Source organism: Trachypithecus francoisi, unplaced genomic scaffold (assembly GCF_009764315.1).
Source record: "Trachypithecus francoisi isolate TF-2019V2 unplaced genomic scaffold, Tfra_2.0 Lachesis_group1, whole genome shotgun sequence".
In the NCBI taxonomy this organism is placed as follows: domain Eukaryota; kingdom Metazoa; phylum Chordata; class Mammalia; order Primates; family Cercopithecidae; genus Trachypithecus; species Trachypithecus francoisi.
Window position 1 is genome coordinate 145771476 of NW_022681454.1, and position 17661 is coordinate 145789136.

Below are 17661 nucleotides of genomic sequence, written 5' to 3' on the forward strand. Positions count from 1 at the left end.
TGTTCAAAGTTGCTAGACTTTTGACAATTGTTCTTGCTAAAACAAAACTGTTTACATTATCTTGTATTGCCATACAGATTTTGACCAAAATAAAAGTTTATTTCCAAAAATAATACTGTTTTCTTGTTATTTTCCCCTTCTATTTAGATATTGCATTTAAAAAACTTTCCTTTTTTCTTTTTTTTTTCTGTAAAAGCTATTCCAAGTAAGAGTGTTTAGTAGAAACAGAACCTTCTCAATAAAGTGTTAGGAAAACCTCTCCTGGTCTGAGCTGCAACCTGCACGCTGTCACCAGGCTGACCAAATAGATATTTATTACCTTTTAAACTACCAGAGAAAATAGTAGGCTTTAGAATATGTGGATTTGGGCTTGGTGAAAAGAACAGTGTTGATTAAAAGGAGTAGATAAATCTTACTCTTTTGTGGAAATGCCAGGGTCCTGCTACCATTTCTTTTTCTGTCATGTATGTTTTCAAAAAGCAGTTAGCAGAGTATCACTGATGTTTACACCCGTGAAGAAAACAGCAAGCCAGTGTATTATTTTTTAAAGCATTCATTTGTGGGTAAATTTGTGCCTCATAATCAAAGTGTTGTATTTGCCTTCTTTAATTATGTGATTTCTTAAGAATGTTCAGCTGTCAGATTTTTTTTTTTTCTGGAAATAGAGCCTGGGGAAGGAGAAGACATACTGTAGTGAATTGCAAAAATCAAGAATCACAATTTACATTTTCTTTACTCACTTTTAAAGTAAAACCAGAGGTGTGAACTGTGGGTAAGCTAAAAGCATCACTGGCCAATTTGGGTTAAAAACAGACCTTTTTTCTCATCATTATTAATTTAAGGTGATGGGTATTTCACTCTTTCATGAGATACTGAGGCCCTCAATGAAGAAATAATCACATCTTATTAATGTCTGATTTAGCAACTTGTCAGTCTTTTTTTTTTTTTTATACGGAGTCTTGCTCTGTTGCCCAGGCTGGAGTGCAGTGGCATGATCTCAGTTCACTACAAGCTCCGCCTCCCGGGTTCACGCCATTCTCCTGCCTCAGCCTCCCGAGTAGCTGGGACTACAGGCGCCCGCCACCTCGCCCAGCTAGTTTTTTGTATTTTTTTTTAGTAGAGACGGGGTTTCACCGTGTTAGCCAGGATGGTCTCGACCTCCTGACCTCGTGATCTGCCCATCTCGGCCTCCCAAAGTGCTGGGATTACAGGCTTGAGCCACCACGCCCGGCCCACCTTGTCAGTCTTAAGTGAGAGAGTGTAAACACCTAGAAAATCTCTAGACCCATCTTGATGTCATTGGCAACAACATCATTCTTTCATATTTTAGTTAAAATATTCAGTGTCTTTAGGCATTCTTGTCCGGTGACTGTGGGATTATAAATTGGTGTAAGCAAGAAAGTAGCTTGGTAATATGCTGTAAGAATCTTAAAAACGTAGCTCTTGAATTGATCATTTCTCTTTTTAGAATATATCATAAGAAAAAATGCCAGATACAGAATTAAAAAAGCCAATATGTTGATTTTCATGTAGCCCAAAGATCGCCAGGCCCTTCAACTATCTGGGATTACCCAGATAGTTTTAATATGCTAGTTAAATAAGCCAAACTCTCACCCACATTAACTGCAGAGAGTCCCAGTGACTTTTCAAAATGCCTAAATAGGGGAATTAGGTGGGGACAAGAGATACTTATACTACCTTGTCTCTGCTATAACTTGCTCTAAAGCCCTGTAGCAGGCCTTTCTTTAATCCCTATGACATCTCATCTCTGCCTTTGTATGTCATGTAAGCTTTGCTGGTTCCTTTTTATGCCTTTTCCGTCATTTCTCCAGCATTTAGAATTTAGAGTGGTGGAGAGATTTACAATGCAAAATAGAAAATTACTTAAAAATGCACGGGCCACATCCATGCTGTTAGAGTTTGTTGGCCATCCAGGAGTTGTTTCCTGGCTGAGTCTCTCCTTGGGCTCTGCACGGCAGCCATGTTGCTGGGCCCTGGTCTCTTCTCTCAAAGCCTCCTTTCCTGTCCTTTCTTCCTTGGGTCCTAGCAACTTAGCCCTCCTGGATTCCTTCCTCCAGCCTCAACACTTTTCTCTGAGGACCCGGAGAGCTGCTCCAAATCATTTTTTATTTCAAAACCCTTTCCTTTAGAGGAAATGTATTTTCACTTTATTTTGCAGAGCTGTTTAGATTCCTTAATTTTGACATCCCATTCTAAACTTTGCTCTGGACCTGCCTTAGTTTTTAAAACAAAGGACTTTTTAAATGTTTTGTTCAAACATAAAAGTCATTTTTTTTGTCTAAAATTGTATTATATTCTCACTCCTCCTTGCAAATTAATAAAAAATAATATTTTTCCCTGATGTTCTGATAACTTGATAATACTAAAAGTAATCTGAAAAAAAATTAGTATCCTCCATAAAGGAATATGATTTGGAAAATTACAGTCTATTCATAGAATAAAATAATAGCTTTTAATTATAAGTTATATTCATAAAATGTTTGGCTTATATGTCACAATTTTAAATGACATAACATTATAACCTATGTAATTTTGACCATGTAAAATTATTAAAATTAAGCAAAAGGAAATACACAAAAATATTAGAGTATCTATTTTGGATGGTGGAGTTATGTGTGATTTTTATATTCTTTTAATTTTTTAAATTGGCTTCCAGTTTGTCTATAATAAGCATGTATTACTTTAATTGCTTAAAAATAAAACTTATTGGAAATTTTCAGAAATTTGGATTTAAAACCTGTAGACTTTTAGAAATTTTTTTTTCTCTTTTCTCCTTATATTGCCTATTTTCTATTCACAATGGTGGTATTAGGCTAGTCAACATGAACCCAAATATGGTTAATGGTCTGGGGTGAATGGTGGGGCCAATAATGAACGAACTCAGGTTAGTAACTAGCTTAGTAGAAAAAAAAAGATGAAAAACCAGTATTATCTAGGGATACCTTTTTCTTTTCCTGTTTTTTTTTTTCGGACAGTTGGTTGGGAAGTGGGTGTGGTTCCCCAATAAAAACCAGAAAATCTACTAGAAAAATTCTGCAAGAGCTGTAACATTTTGGGACATCCATTATGAAAAGCATTCAGAAGGAATATTGTTAGTTAACCACTGAGAAGGTGTCATTACCTATAACCTCCTAAATCGCTAACCTGGCCCTAGATTAGAAACCTATTACAATAATCTCACACAGTCTAGTCATGTTCTGGGGCAATACAGGCAAACACTCAATTCTTCCATGCTTACTCATATATAAACTAGAGCCCCTGAATTTTATATAGTTAATGCCACCTGTTATAATTAAATTTTCCCTCACCTGACATTTAGGGCTGCCGTGTAACCACACACTACGTGTTTCACCAGACTTATGGAGAAATTCCCATTGAAATCTGTAAACAAATCTCTTGTGTCTTGTGTAGCAAGTTGAGTCTTGTGAAATATGACTGGCTTTTAAACCCTTCTCATAGGCCCCACTGGTTGCAGCTACAAACGTATTATTCTCATGGTTTAACACCTTCATAAAGTCATGTATTGGATTTGGGCAATTCTCCCATCACCTGAATATACTATATCAAAATCAATAATTACAGGCAACCCATTGATTGCAAAAGGTATAAATGTGCAATGAGACATAATGGAGCACCAGAACTCTTTACAGAGTAGATACATATTACAGGCAATTGCATTCTCCTTCAGACGGATTTTGTGTGTGGGTGTGATATACTCAGATATAACTACTGTTGAATTATAGCTGTGTACACTTTCCCAAATAATTCAGATGCCCTTAACAATAAGTCATGTAAAGCATCGGGTTATTTTTTTGGTTGGTTTTTTTGTTTGTTTGTTTTTTCAATAAGAAAAAAAGATCTATCAAACTTGGGATATCGAATTTGAAATTATCTTTCTCTTACTTCTCTCCATTGGATCCACAGGCTCCAGGAATAAGATAGTAGAGAGTTTTTCTAATAAACACATATTTGATGGCTACCTTCACCCTGTAGTTTGAGATAGCAACCTCCCTACCTTCTGCACTCTGAGTTATACCTTCTGTCTGAAAATCACAAAGAAAAATAGCCTCTAACTCTGTGTAGCCCATGATAAGGCAAACTTTAAGGGAAATTTATACCACAAAAGTGTCAGGATTGTTTTAGGGAAGGAGTAGAGTTCAGAATTAAACACACACAAAAAATGTTACATTACAGGATTGTTTTATACAAAATTTTTGCTATTTTTTTCACTAGAAGGTAACATAACTGAAGTATACTTCAATCAGTTTAATTTTGAAGAATTAAATTTTAAGAAGAAACTATTTGTAGAAGCCCAAATATGTGCACCAGATATTTAAAATCTTATGTGTGATTAAACTAAAATAATGGAATAATTGCTCTGCAGGCTTAATTTTAGCAGGCATGCTTGCCAGGCAGCTAGCTTCATGACAATAATGGGAGGCCCTCTTGGGTAATGGTTAAGAGCACAGACTCTGGAATTAGATGGCCCGAGTTTAAATCCAGGCTCTACCACTAACTGGCTCTGTGACTGTGGGTGTATTATTTAATCTGTTTAAGCGTTAATTTTTCTCAGAAGTAAATGGGAATTATGATATGATCCTATTTACTTTACCAGATTGCTATAAGGATTGAAGAAGAGATAGTATGCATAGAACACATAAACACTATTTGGTTGCTAATAAATGATTTTTAAGACTAGTGCTTGTTAACTACAATGATTACCAATGGGATGTTTGTGAGAGGGAGATAAAAGCTTCACGTGTTATAAAAGCTGACTCCTAGTTCACATGGCCATATGGCCATTTTCTTTTTGTTCCTAAATATTACCTATGAGCAGCTCACTGTAAATATTCAGATGTTATCTTTGTGTTTGATAAACTGAATTATTTTCTTATTTAGTTATATCAGTAAAGTTGAGTCGTGAAATCCAGAATGAAATGAAGATTTGTTTTCCAACAAGAGAATACCAGCTGTTGTCATCCACAGAATACCAATTGCCAGTATATCCATGCATCTCACAAAAAAATAGACAGAACAAATCCTCTGCCAGGATCTCAAGATTACAAAGTAAATAAGACAAGGGAACTGCCCTCAAGGAGCTTTTCATCTGTAGGCAAAATGAGACAAATAACAAATAACTCTGCTATGTGGCAGGAAGAGCTATGCTCCTGAAGAAACACAGGGATGAATTGTGTTGGGAGTTTAGAGGAAGGTATCATTCCTTCTCTAATCCATTCATGTAAAAAATTTGTGGGAGAGGTAGCATTTGAATGGGGTTTTGAGAGAGCAAGATTTGAGTGTAATGTTAGGAAGAAAATGCAGCAGTTATGGCAACTGCATTATCTAATATTATAGTTTTGATGTTTCTGATCTATGTCTGTGTAAGAAGTTATTTTCTGCATACTTTGTTTGTGAGATAGCTCAAAGTTCAAGGAAATTAGATTCCCCATGCTGCACGTTGTAGAGAGACACTAGGAGGACTTCCTATAATTAACTGCCTCACCACAAAATTTATTCAAAATTAATCTCAGATATACATGTAAAAATTAAAACTATAAAATTTCTAGAAGAAAAATTTGCAAGCTAAGGGTAGATGAAGATTTATCAACACTTACAAACAATATTATATAAAACCTAAAAACTTTTGGTCATCAAAAGACATAATTAAGACAATCAAAATGCCACCACACACTGGGAGAAGAGAATATCTGTGCTGAATGTATGAAGGTCTCTTACAATACAATATATAACCCAATTAAAAAATGGGCAAGGCCGGGCACTGTGGCTCATGCCTGCAATCTTAGCACTTTGTGAGGCCAAGGCGGGTGGATCACCTGAGGTCGAGAGTTCAAGACCAGCCTGGCCAACATGGTGAAACCCCGTCTCTACTAAAAATACAAAAAAATTAGCTGGGCATGGTGATGGGTACCTGTAATTCCAGCTACTTAGGGAGGCTGAGACAGGAGAATTGCTTGAATCTGGTAGACTGAGGTTGCAGTGAGCCAAGATCGTGCCACTGCACTCCAGCCTGGGCAATAAGAGTGAAACTCTGTCTCAAAAAAACAAAACAAAAACAAAAAAAGGCAAAAGACTCCAACAGATATTTAAGAAGATATACAAATGACCAATAAGCATATGAAAAGATGTTCCTTATCATTAGTTAGAAAAAAAAATTCAATGAACTGCAACTAACTAAAAGTAAAAAGATTGACAATAAGTGGTATTGATGAGGATATAGTGCAAGAAATCTCACACATTGCTTTTGGGAATACAAAATGGTGCAGCCACATTGGAAAACTAATGGCAGTTTATTATAAAGCTAAACACACAAATATCCTATGACACAGAAATTCTACTCTTAGGTATTTACCCAAAGGAAATGAAAACACATGTCTACAAAAAAGGCTTGTACAAGAAAGTACAATTATGACCAGGCACAGTTGTTCACACCTGTAATCCCAGCACTTTAGGAGGCTGAGGTGAGCAGATTGCTTGAGCCCAGGGGTTTGAAACCAGACTGGGCAACATGGGGAAACCCTCTCTCTACAAAAATTATGAAAATTATCCAAGCATGGTGGCATACGCCTGAAGTCCCAGCTACTTGGAGGGCTGAAGTAGGAGGATCTTTTGGGCCTGGGAGTTCGAGGTCACAGTGAGCCATGATTGTGCCACTGGACTCCAGCCTAGGCAACAGAGTGAGACCCTGTCTGAAAAAAAAAAGTACAATTAATAGGCTTGATGTAATAAATTTATTAAAATGTCTCACAACAGGGAATGCATATTTTTTCAAGTACAAATGGAGCATTTATAAAAAATTGATTATATACTACTTAAAAATACCAGTCACAACATAATTTCAAGAAAAGCTAGTATGCTACCTTCTCTGATCACTAGAAAACAATAGTAAAAAGTATCTCCCACAACCCACATAAATTTACTAACTTAATCATATACTTATTGGTTAAGGAAGGAAATAAAATAGATATTAGGAAATAATTACAGTTAATGACAATAAAGCTACATATCAAAACATTTGTGACCCAGTTTAATCCATATTTGTAATTAATGTACAGCTTTAAGTACATTTATTTAAAAATAAGAGTAAAAAAATAAAGGAGTTAAACTTTCAATTTAAGATGAAACAAAGAGAACCACATAATAAATGAAAGAAAGTTGGGGGAAGGAAATAGTAATGATAAGAGCATATTTTAATAAAATGGAAAGCAAAGAATACCAAGTATCAGCAAACCCAGAAGCTGGTTGTTTAAAAAGATGAATAAATTCCACAAACTTCAATCAATACTGATCTTAAAAAATGGACATAAATCAACAAGATTAGGAATGGAAGTGGGGCAAGTGCAAATGCATTTGAGCCTTAAAACTCCTAAGAAAATATCATGAACCATCTTATTTCAGTAAATTAGAATATTTAGGGAAAGAAATAATTTTCTAGAAAAAATGTTTGTTGTTGTTTTTCTTTAGAAGCAGCATAGTATAATGATTAAAAGTGTAGCTTCTGTGTCATATTTCCTGGGCTTGAATCTCAGCTTACTCCTTACTCATGGTGTGATCTGGAGCAAATTAATTAAATTCTCAACTTTTCCATTTGAAAATGTGGAAAATCATAACACCTCATAGAGTTGATATAAAAATAAAAATAAGAATGGTTGTAACATGCATAGAGCACTACCAGACAAATATTAAGTGCTTCATAAATATTTTCTATTATTTTGCTAATATTATTGTCAGTGACCAAATCTAACTGAAGAATAGAAAAAAATGAATAAACTAATAGCAACTAAGAATCAAATACTGCCTCCACGGGTTCATTTGCATTGTTTTATAAATGAGCTTTACCAGGCTTTCATATAACAATAATTCTCACTTTTAATAGACTACTCCAGAGAATTGAAAAAGAGACAAAGTAAATATAACCTTGATAAAGATAATAAAGTACACAATAAGATCAGTACAATAAAATAAATTATTAACCAATGTCATTTAACAATATAGATGTAAAAACATAAATTAAAAATTGGCAAATTAAAATGTATTAAAAACATATTATGGCTGAGTGTTCCATGAAAGGAAGGAAGATATAACATTGGCAGAACATAGTAATGTAATACATATTATATCAATTAATCCAAAAGAAATAAATTGATAACATTTAACACTAATTCATGATAAAAATGCTTTACAATGCAAGAATAAAGTGAAGCTTTATACAGTTTAATTTCTGACAAAGTAGATTTTGATGTGAAAATACATGTTTAGAAATTTGTAGCAAACATTATACTTAATGTTAAGCTTCTAGAAGCATTCTCATTTAAGAAGCAAATAATAATGCTTGCACTCAACATTTCTGTTCAATGTTGTCCTAACATCCCAGTCATTATAATAGGGCAAAACAAAGAAGTAAGAATGGTAAGAATTATAAAGGAAGAGATAGGTTGGGGGCGGGAGCATTGCTTCATACCTGTAATCCTAGCAGTTTGAGAGGCTGAGACTGGTGGATCATTTGATCCTAGGAGGTCAAGACCAGCCTGGCAGCATGTTGAAGTGCTGTCTTTACAAAATAATACAAAAAATTAGCTGAGTGTGGTGCACATAATGCACATAGCTGAGGTATGTGCCTGTGATCCAAGCTACTCAGGAGACTGAGGTGGGAGGATTACTTGAGTCTGGGAGATCAGGGCTCACTTGGGAGGTTGAAGCTACAGTGAGCCATGTTTTCACCACTGCACTCCAGCTTGGGTAACAGAGGGAGACTCTGCCTCAAAAAAAAAGGAAAAGATAAAATATTTTTTCTCAGGCAATATAATTATCATATATTTAGATAATATGCACACTATTACAACTAATATGAATACTAAATTGTTAGATATGAACCCAACATACTCAACTCAATTGCTTTCTTTTACAATAACCCTTTAGACAATATAATAGAAAAAACTCATTTTTAAGCTACAAAATATTAAAGGCATGTAATACTGAATATCACAAAATATCTAAGAATTTATGTAGGAATTACAAAAATTCTTAAAAACATAAAAGAAGCTAGTATGTAAAGGAACAATACATGGTGTCAATTTAAATGTAGACTCAATATTGCAGTAATATAAATTCTAGGCAAGTAATCAATATATTTCAATGCTAGTTCAACAAAAATCTAAGTAGAGTGTTTCATGGAACTAAACCAGCGGTTTCTAAAGTTAATATAGAATAGCAAGAGGCCAAAAACAGTAAGGAAAATCTAAGGAAGAACAAGTTGGGAGGGGCAAGTCCTAGTAGAAAACAAAACTTGGAAAACTTTGGAAATTAAGACAGTGTGTATTATGCAGAAGCAGACAGACAAAGATAGCAGAACGGAGAGCCAGAAAAATAATCCTTATATTGATATATGACAGAGGTTACTTTATAAGCCAGTGGACTAAGCAATAAATGCTGATGGAGAAATTCATAATTCACAGAGAATATAGAAATAATGATAGAGGGCCGGACGCGGTGGCTCAAGCCTGTAATCCCAGCACTTTGGGAGGCCGAGACGGGCGGATCACGAGGTCAGGAGATCGAGACCATCCTGGCTAATACGGTGAAACCCCGGCTCTACTAAAAAGTACAAAAAAAAAAAACTAGCCGGGCGACGAGGCGGGCGCCTGTAGTCCCAGCTACTCGGGAGGCTGAGACAGGAGAATGGCGTGAACCCGGGAGGCGGAGCTTGCAGTGAGCTGAGAGCCGGCCACTGCACTCCAGCCTGGGCAGCAGAGCAAGACTCCGTCTCAAAAAAAAAAAAAAAAAAAAAAAAAGAAATAATGATAGAACCCTACATCAACCCACATACAAAGAGAAGAGATTAATCCTAAGGTGGGGCAGGGAATCGGACCCAAATGTCCAAGGCAAAACTTGAAAACTTTTTAAAAAAATAAGTATTAATGTCATCATGATCCTAAGATAATGGAACAATTTTTTAAAAATAAGGAAGACATTGATAGATCTGAGTAAGTTAAAAAAATAAAAACACAAAAAGGAAAAAGTCTGCATATGAACAGATACCATAAACAAAATAGAAAGGCATGCCAGAGCTGGAGATATTTTCAGTATACAAAATGAAAGCAGGATTGAGAAACAGTGAGAAATATTCTTTGGAATTAAATTATCAGAGTTCAATCCAGATTTAACCACTTATAACCTGGACAACTTTGGGCAAGGAATGTCACGTCTGTGTGCTTCAGTTCCCTATACACAAACTGGAGCTAATAAATCTCCCCATCTTTTAGGGCTGTTATAAAGATCAAATGGGTTAATTAACATAAGGTGCCCAAAACAAGGTCAGGCATATTATAAGCACTTAATAATGTTAGATATTATGTTATAGAATTGGTGTTAAAATATATAGAGAAATACTAAAAATAAGTAAGAAAAAGATAAATAAATTGAAAAATGGGCAAATATGTGGTTTAGCATTTCAAAGAATAGGACACTTAAATTTCCAATAACTATTAGAAAAGACAGTCAAACTTGTTAGTGATCAGGTAAATGTAAATTAAAACTACACGGAGATACTATTTCATGCTCATGAGATTGTCAAAATTCAAAGTGTAGGGAGGGGTGTAGAGCAATAGAAAATCAACAAACTACTTGCTATGAATATAAATTACAGCCAGGGGGCGGTGCTCGCACCTGTAATCCCTGCTTTTTGGGAGGCCAAGGAGGGAGAATTACTTGAACCCAGGAGTTTGAGACCAGCCTGGGCAGCAATAGTGAGACTCCATCTCTACAAAAAGTACAAAAATTAGCTGAATGTGGTGGCATGTGCCTGTAGTTTCAGCTACTCAGGAGGTTGAGGTGGGAGGATTGCTTGAACCTGAGATTGAGGCTGCAGTGAACCAAGGTCAGGCCACTGCTCTCCAGCCTGGATGACAGAGCTAGACACTGTTTCTATAAAAGAAAAAGAAAAAAAAAGAAAAAGAAAAAGGAAGAAGAAGAAGAAGAAGAAAGAGGAGGAGGAGGAGGAGGAGGAGGAGGCGGAGGAGGGTAAATTGCTACAACCAATTTGGAGAATAATGAATAATTTGACATTATCAAGGACACTGATGATGCTCATGGTAGATAATTCAGCAATTGTGCTCCCAAAATATAAACCCTAGGGATTTAGTATGAATGCTGCAAAAGACACATACAAGAATATTCTTAACAATATCATTTATGATGGTAAATAACGGGAAGAAACCCAAATGTCTTTCAGTAGAAGAATGGACAAATACTATAGTGGTATATTTATATAAAGAAGCTGTACATTCAGTACAATGAATGAACAAGAACGAGGGCTATGTCCATCAACATGGATAAATATCAAAAACATAATGTTAATCACGATTTGTACACTAGGTCCCATTTCTTCTCACCCACTATAGCACATCACTCTTAAGAGTTTCTCTCTTATCTGCATGACCAAATTTATTATTTCAACTGGATTATTCCCATGAGCATACAACTTGCTATACCTTGTCCTGTCTTATACTCCCTTCCAGCTACTATTCCATTTCGTTTATAGTAGAACTCCTTGAAGAGTTGATTATACTTAATGTTTCCAATTCTCCTACCATTCTCTTGCTTAATCTTTCTAAATTCTTATTATATCAATAATATATGCCTCCAAAAATATTATTTGCAAATTTCAATTCTTCTTCTTTTATTAATTAAATATTTTCAATAGATAATAGACTCATATTTTAGAAAGTTTAAAATATAAAGATTCTATATGCAGTGAAAACTCTTCCATCTACCCCAATCTCTCTTCTACACAATTTGCACTCTCTTTTCTCAACTCTTATTTCTTTCTTGTGTGTTAGTTCAGTTTATTTGTATAACACATTAAACTGCAAATAAATAGTCTTATTTTCCTCTATTTTCTACATAAATGTAGAATATTATGCTGACTGCTGCATAATTCTTTTTTTCAGTTAATGATGTGTTTTGGAGGCCATTTCATATCAGCACATAACAGCTTTTCAATTATCTTTTAACAAGTGTCTAGTTAATTTATTTTACCACTTTTCTATTGATGAACATTTCAATTGTTTCCATACTTTTGCATTTACGATGCTGCAATAAATGACCTTATGTATATACTATTTTGTATGTGTGTAAGGATATGTGACTCAATTTCCAGAAGCAGAATTCCTAGGTCAAAGAAAAAAGGCATTTAATTTTTTTTTTAGATATTGACAAATTTCTTTTCCAAGGCATCATGACAGTTTAAACTTCTAGCAATGTATGAGAGTACCTGCTTCCCCATCACCTCTCCAAGAAGTCCTATCATGAAATTTTGATTTTTTAAAATTCTTGTAGGTAGAAAACGGCAAGTAGTTTTAACTTGCATTTTTCTAGCTGAAGTCGAATATTTCTTTATATGTTTAAATTTTTGTATTTATTTTCCTGCAAATTATTTGTTTTTCTCGTTTGCTGTTTAAAAAAAACTGGGTTATTGCTATTATCAATGTCTAGGAACTCTTTAAATATTTGAGCTATAAATGAAGCTCCAATAGCCATTCTGTCTGTGACATAATTTTTACTTTTGTTGTTGCTATTAGTTTGTTTATACTATTTTTCCCCTGCCATGCAGACATTTCTTTTTGTTTTGTAACTTGTTGATATTATATCTTGGTTAGAAGAATTGGCCCCACTCAAATTATAAAACAATTTCTCCAATTTTTCTTCTGGTGCTTTTATTGAGCTGTTATTTAAAACATTTAAATCTCTGGACCTCTTAGAACTTATGCTTAGAATATGGTATAAGGCTTCAATCCAATTTTATTTTATTTTTCCAGATAGCTACCAGGTTATTCCATCTTTTTTGAGTATTCCATCTTTTAAAGGCCAACTTTAGGCTACTTATGGATTTCCTTATTTCTATATATTGATTTATTTGTCTATTTATGTACCAGTAACACATTGTTTCAACTTAGGGGTTGAGGCTTCAAGCAGATTTTAATATCTAATCAGGCTAATTCCTTCAGTATTGCCCCCCACCTTTTTTTGAGAGTTCCTTCACTATTCTTGTCTATTTTTCCACACAAAGATAGCATAGGTGTCTAGTGCCGCAAAAATCTCATTGGTACTTTCTATCAGCAACCCATTACATTTATAAATTAACTTACAGAGAATTAATATCTTTGTAACGTTGAGTTTTTTGATCCAAGAGCTTGGTGTGTCATTCATTTCTTTTATTTTTTTCTGGCAAGTTCCTTTCATATAACCTTACATATTTCTTTTTATTCCTAGAGATCTTGTCTTGATTCTTTCTTATCTCCCTAAGCTGTAAACATTGGGATATGCCAGGGATTCATTCTTAGCCTTTTCTTTTCTCTTTTCTATCCATACCTCCTTCTTTGGTTATCTCGTCAAGTCTCATGGTTTTGCACACACATTAGGGCCAAATTCCAGCTTTATCAGTTTTGCATATTTTTATTGGACCTCCCCCTGAACTCCAGAACTCCAGATATATACCACTGAACACTCCTGGCTGTTTAACAGACACATATATCTAATGCAACATGACTAAAATCAATCTGGAAGTTTTTCTCTCTGGGTCCAACTTTTCTCCCAATCTTCCCCGTCACAGTTATTAATAACTCTCTTTCCAGTTGTTCAAATCTCAAACCTTGGAGTAATCCTTGACTCCTCTATTTTCCAAATCTTACATCCAATCATCACCAACTTTTGCCAGGTCTTCTTTAAAAACATATCCAGAATCTGACCACTTCTTACCAGCCACCAGCATTTCAACTTGAATTATGAAATGGCCTCCTAACTGGGTCTTCTTGCTTTCGCCATTGCCCTTCTATGGTCTGTTTTCTACATAGCAGCCAGACTAAAACAAATATAATGTAAATAGTATTATATCACTTCTCTCTTCAAAATCACTCAAAGGTTGTCCACTTCACTCAAAGTAAGAGCCATGTCCTTTCAATGGCTACAAGTCCTTTTATGACATAGCTCCTTACTCCAAATACAACATATCATTGTCATTGTCAACCATCCCAGTCCATTTTCTACCTCAGGGCCTTTGCACCTGATGGGCCCTCTGTCTGGAATTTTCTTCCCTATGTTGTCTTCTTGGCTCACACTCTTGGCTTTCAAATTGTGTTCCAGTGTCTCCTTATCAATAAAGTCTTTCCTGAAAACTCTACATAATAACAAGCATTGGATAACACATCCCCTCTTTGAGTAGTATGATCTCCTTCATTTTGTCTGATTCTTCTCTGTAATATCTGTCACCATCTGACATATTAGGTTAAGTGTCACTTATTTGTTCATTTGCTGCCTCTTCCTTCTTGAATGTGCTATGAGGGCAGTTTACTGGTGATGTTTACTGCTGTATCTTCAGCACTTTGGTTGACCTGCAGTAGAAGGTCAGTAGATGTTAGTTGAATAAATAAATAAATTGACAATTAGTGTGAATTACATAAGTATATATGAAATGTTATATCATTAATTTGGAGATTTAAACCTGCAAAGTAGTAATCTACAATGCTTAAGGAACAGAAGCACATAAGAAAAGTATAAAAACATCTACAGGATGTTAAGGAGAGGAAGAAGTCACCAGGAAAGGTACACGATGACCTTCGATTTTATATATATAGTGTTCGACTTCTCAAAAGTAATAAAGAAGCAAGTGTGACCTAGTGTTAAGATTTCATGAACCTGGGTAGTGAGTACATTATGTAGTTCTCTAATTTTTTTGATGCCTTCAAAGTATTTCATTTCCTCTTCCAAGAAGAGGAAAACATAGTAATCCATTCAGGTACTATTCAGAAAATATATAGAATCTAAAGATTTTAAAGAGTAAGACACATTGAATGATCACAAAATGTATTGCCTGAGGAATAGATTGCAGCGATTGGCAAGGATTGGCAAGGATTAAAATCCACCTAAATTTATATAACCCTGAAGGTAAAAGATTTTTCCTGGGTCCTTATTTAACTGAATGCTTAGTAAAGATGAATGATGACTGAAGATGTTATTGATCTCGCCTAGAAAAAGCAGTTTGGTTATAGTTTTAGGGACAATTGTCCATGTTATTAAAAAAATACATATACATGATGAATTTTGGATAATTTTTTTCTATGGGTCAAACTTATGCTAGTTACTAGGACTACAGAGCCCAATAATATGAAAATGGGAAGAAAATCTGGCTTCAAAGAGTTCACAGTCTAGTGGGAAAGATGGACAAATAAAGAGTTATAAAACAATGTGCTATAATTGTGCCATGATAGTGATGTGTGGGGTGCCTTGGGGGCAGAGAGCTGTGAGAATGAGCTTGCCACATGCCAATAGAGATCTGGGCTCACAGAGAAACCTTACCCAGAGCCATGCTGTCAGCAACTGTGTTCCAAAATCTACCATAATTATTAGTCCTCACTGCCAAATCCAGGGCCTCCCACTAGAATTTATTATACTCCAGGTTTTGCGAGTTTTTAAAAGTAATAAGGCATTTGTTAAACTCAACACATTCGTAGGCAGTTTTTATACTTCAGTTTAAATGCCACGTGCTAACTTAATCAGGTTCTTTTTTTTTTTTTTTTCTGTGTTTCTAAAATATTCATGTCGAACCAAAAGCCAGGAGGTTAGCACCTTGTTTATCAGAACATGGGGCACTGAAAACCAAATGTATTATCTAACTAATCGACTGGTAAGAAATATGGAGGAAACCCTCTCTCAGGAGATAGTTTTAAAATGAGGATCTCCAACAAATGTTATTTATAAAATTTGGTAGCCAATTTGTTAGATATTAGTGGCTCCCTTGTGATGCTCTGAGTTTACCTATGGGTAAAAGCAAGTGCAGCAACAGCTATAAAGGGTCAATAGGCAAAGACACTAAATATATCCACCCAAAGGGTGACAATACACAGAAATGGTCTAAATATTAAAAGATCAGCAGCAGGCTTTTGTTCATGGATTGCTCTTGACAAATTTGATATTGTGCTTATATTTAACTAGCTATTATCCTCTTGAATTTTTATCCATCCTCAGAAAAGAGCACCATGGGGCAAAATCCTACTGATTGAGATAATCCATAGCTGTGGCATTACCATTACTGCTCCAAGCCTTCAGGTCTCCTGCTGTCAGGTAAACAGATTTGACAAAAGTGAGGTGGCTTTTACATTGGAAACCATGACAGAAAAAACTTAAGGGTCATTTTTGGGAAGGAGTGCTACCTGTGTTGCTTGGAAAGCTTAGTCAAAATGAGAAGTAACAAATTGCTATTCCCTGAACTTGGTAACTTATGAATGAATGTGTGAACCCAAAGTGTCTGAGACAGATCTCAATTTTGCCATAGTTAAGGATGTGCAGGAGACACAGCCTCAGCAGGTCCTGATGACATGTGCGCAAGGTGGTGGGGCACAGCTTGGTGGTATACATTTTAGGGAGACATGAGACATCAATCAATTTGTGTAAGATGTACGTTGATTGGGTCCAGAAAGGCGGGACAATTCAAGCAGGGAGGGGCCTCTGGGTCATAGGTAGATAAGAGACAACCTTTTGCATTCTTTTGAGTCTCTGATTAGCTGAATGCACAATTTAATGTGAAAAGTGGGTAGAGGAATAGTCACTTATGCCCTAGTCTGGCTTAGTGAAACAAGAGGGCAGAGGAAGCCATCAGATGTGCATTTGTCTCACGTGAGCAAAGGAATGACTTTGAGTTCTGTCTGTCCCTTGTCTGCAAAGAATTTCCTTGTGGACAAATTGTGAGGGAGGTATGAAGCTTTTTAAAAATCTTTGTAGCTTTCTTATTTAGCAATGAAATGGGAGGCAGGTTTGCCTGACGCAGTTCCCTGCTTGACCTTTCCCTTGGCTTAGTGATTTGGGGGTCCTGTGATTTATTTTCCTTTCACAAATGGTTTCTGCATTTAGAGATTTTTATCTCAATTGTTGTAATGGTCAGCATTTCCCTTATTTTTAATCACATTGTTTTTCCTCCACTTAGGCCTAAAACCTGGAATTTGAGGGAAATAATGTTCCTGAATCCATGTTTTATTTAGGCAAATGACATGGTTAGGCTTTGTGTCCCCATCCAAACTCTTCTTGAATTGTGATCTCCACAATCCCCATAATCCCCACGTGTCAAGGGAGAGGCCAAGTGGAGGTAACTGAACCATGGGGATGGTTTCTCTCATGCTGTTCTCCTGATAGTGAGTGAGTTTTCCTGAGAGCTGATGGGCTCGTCCCCCTTCGCTCAGCAGTTCTCTCTCTCCTGCTGCCATGTGAGAAGGTCTGAGTTTGTTTCCCCTTCTGCCATGCTTGTAAGTTTCCTGAGGTCTCCCCAGCCGCATGAGTCAATAAAACCTCTTTCCTTTACCCAGTCTGGGGTAGTATCTTTATAGCAGTGTGAAAATGGACTAATACAGCAAATGATGCTATCATCTAAGAGGAAAGCTGACAAATCATAATGTTAACACTTGGAATCCAAGCCTATCCATGTTAGACAGGAGGAGTTTTAGTAGTTGGTTGGTAAATTCCAGGGTAAATAAGGATCCATTTGCGGATATCCCTTATCTCTGCTAGCAAAAAGTAGAAAAGGTGTCATATTTCAAGTTTGTGTGCTAGAATAATTGCCTCATGTTTCTGGATTGG

The 17661-nt window shown here is 35.7% G+C and overlaps 1 non-coding gene across 1 annotated transcript; it reads right to left on the reverse strand.

Moving 5' to 3' along the window:
* Positions 1–3012: 3012 nt before the first annotated feature.
* LOC117086492 lies at positions 3013–3074 on the reverse strand. The gene has a single exon (XR_004438394.1). It is a non-coding gene; the product is annotated as a U7 small nuclear RNA (small nuclear RNA).
* Between the last annotated feature and the right edge of the window lie 14587 nt (positions 3075–17661).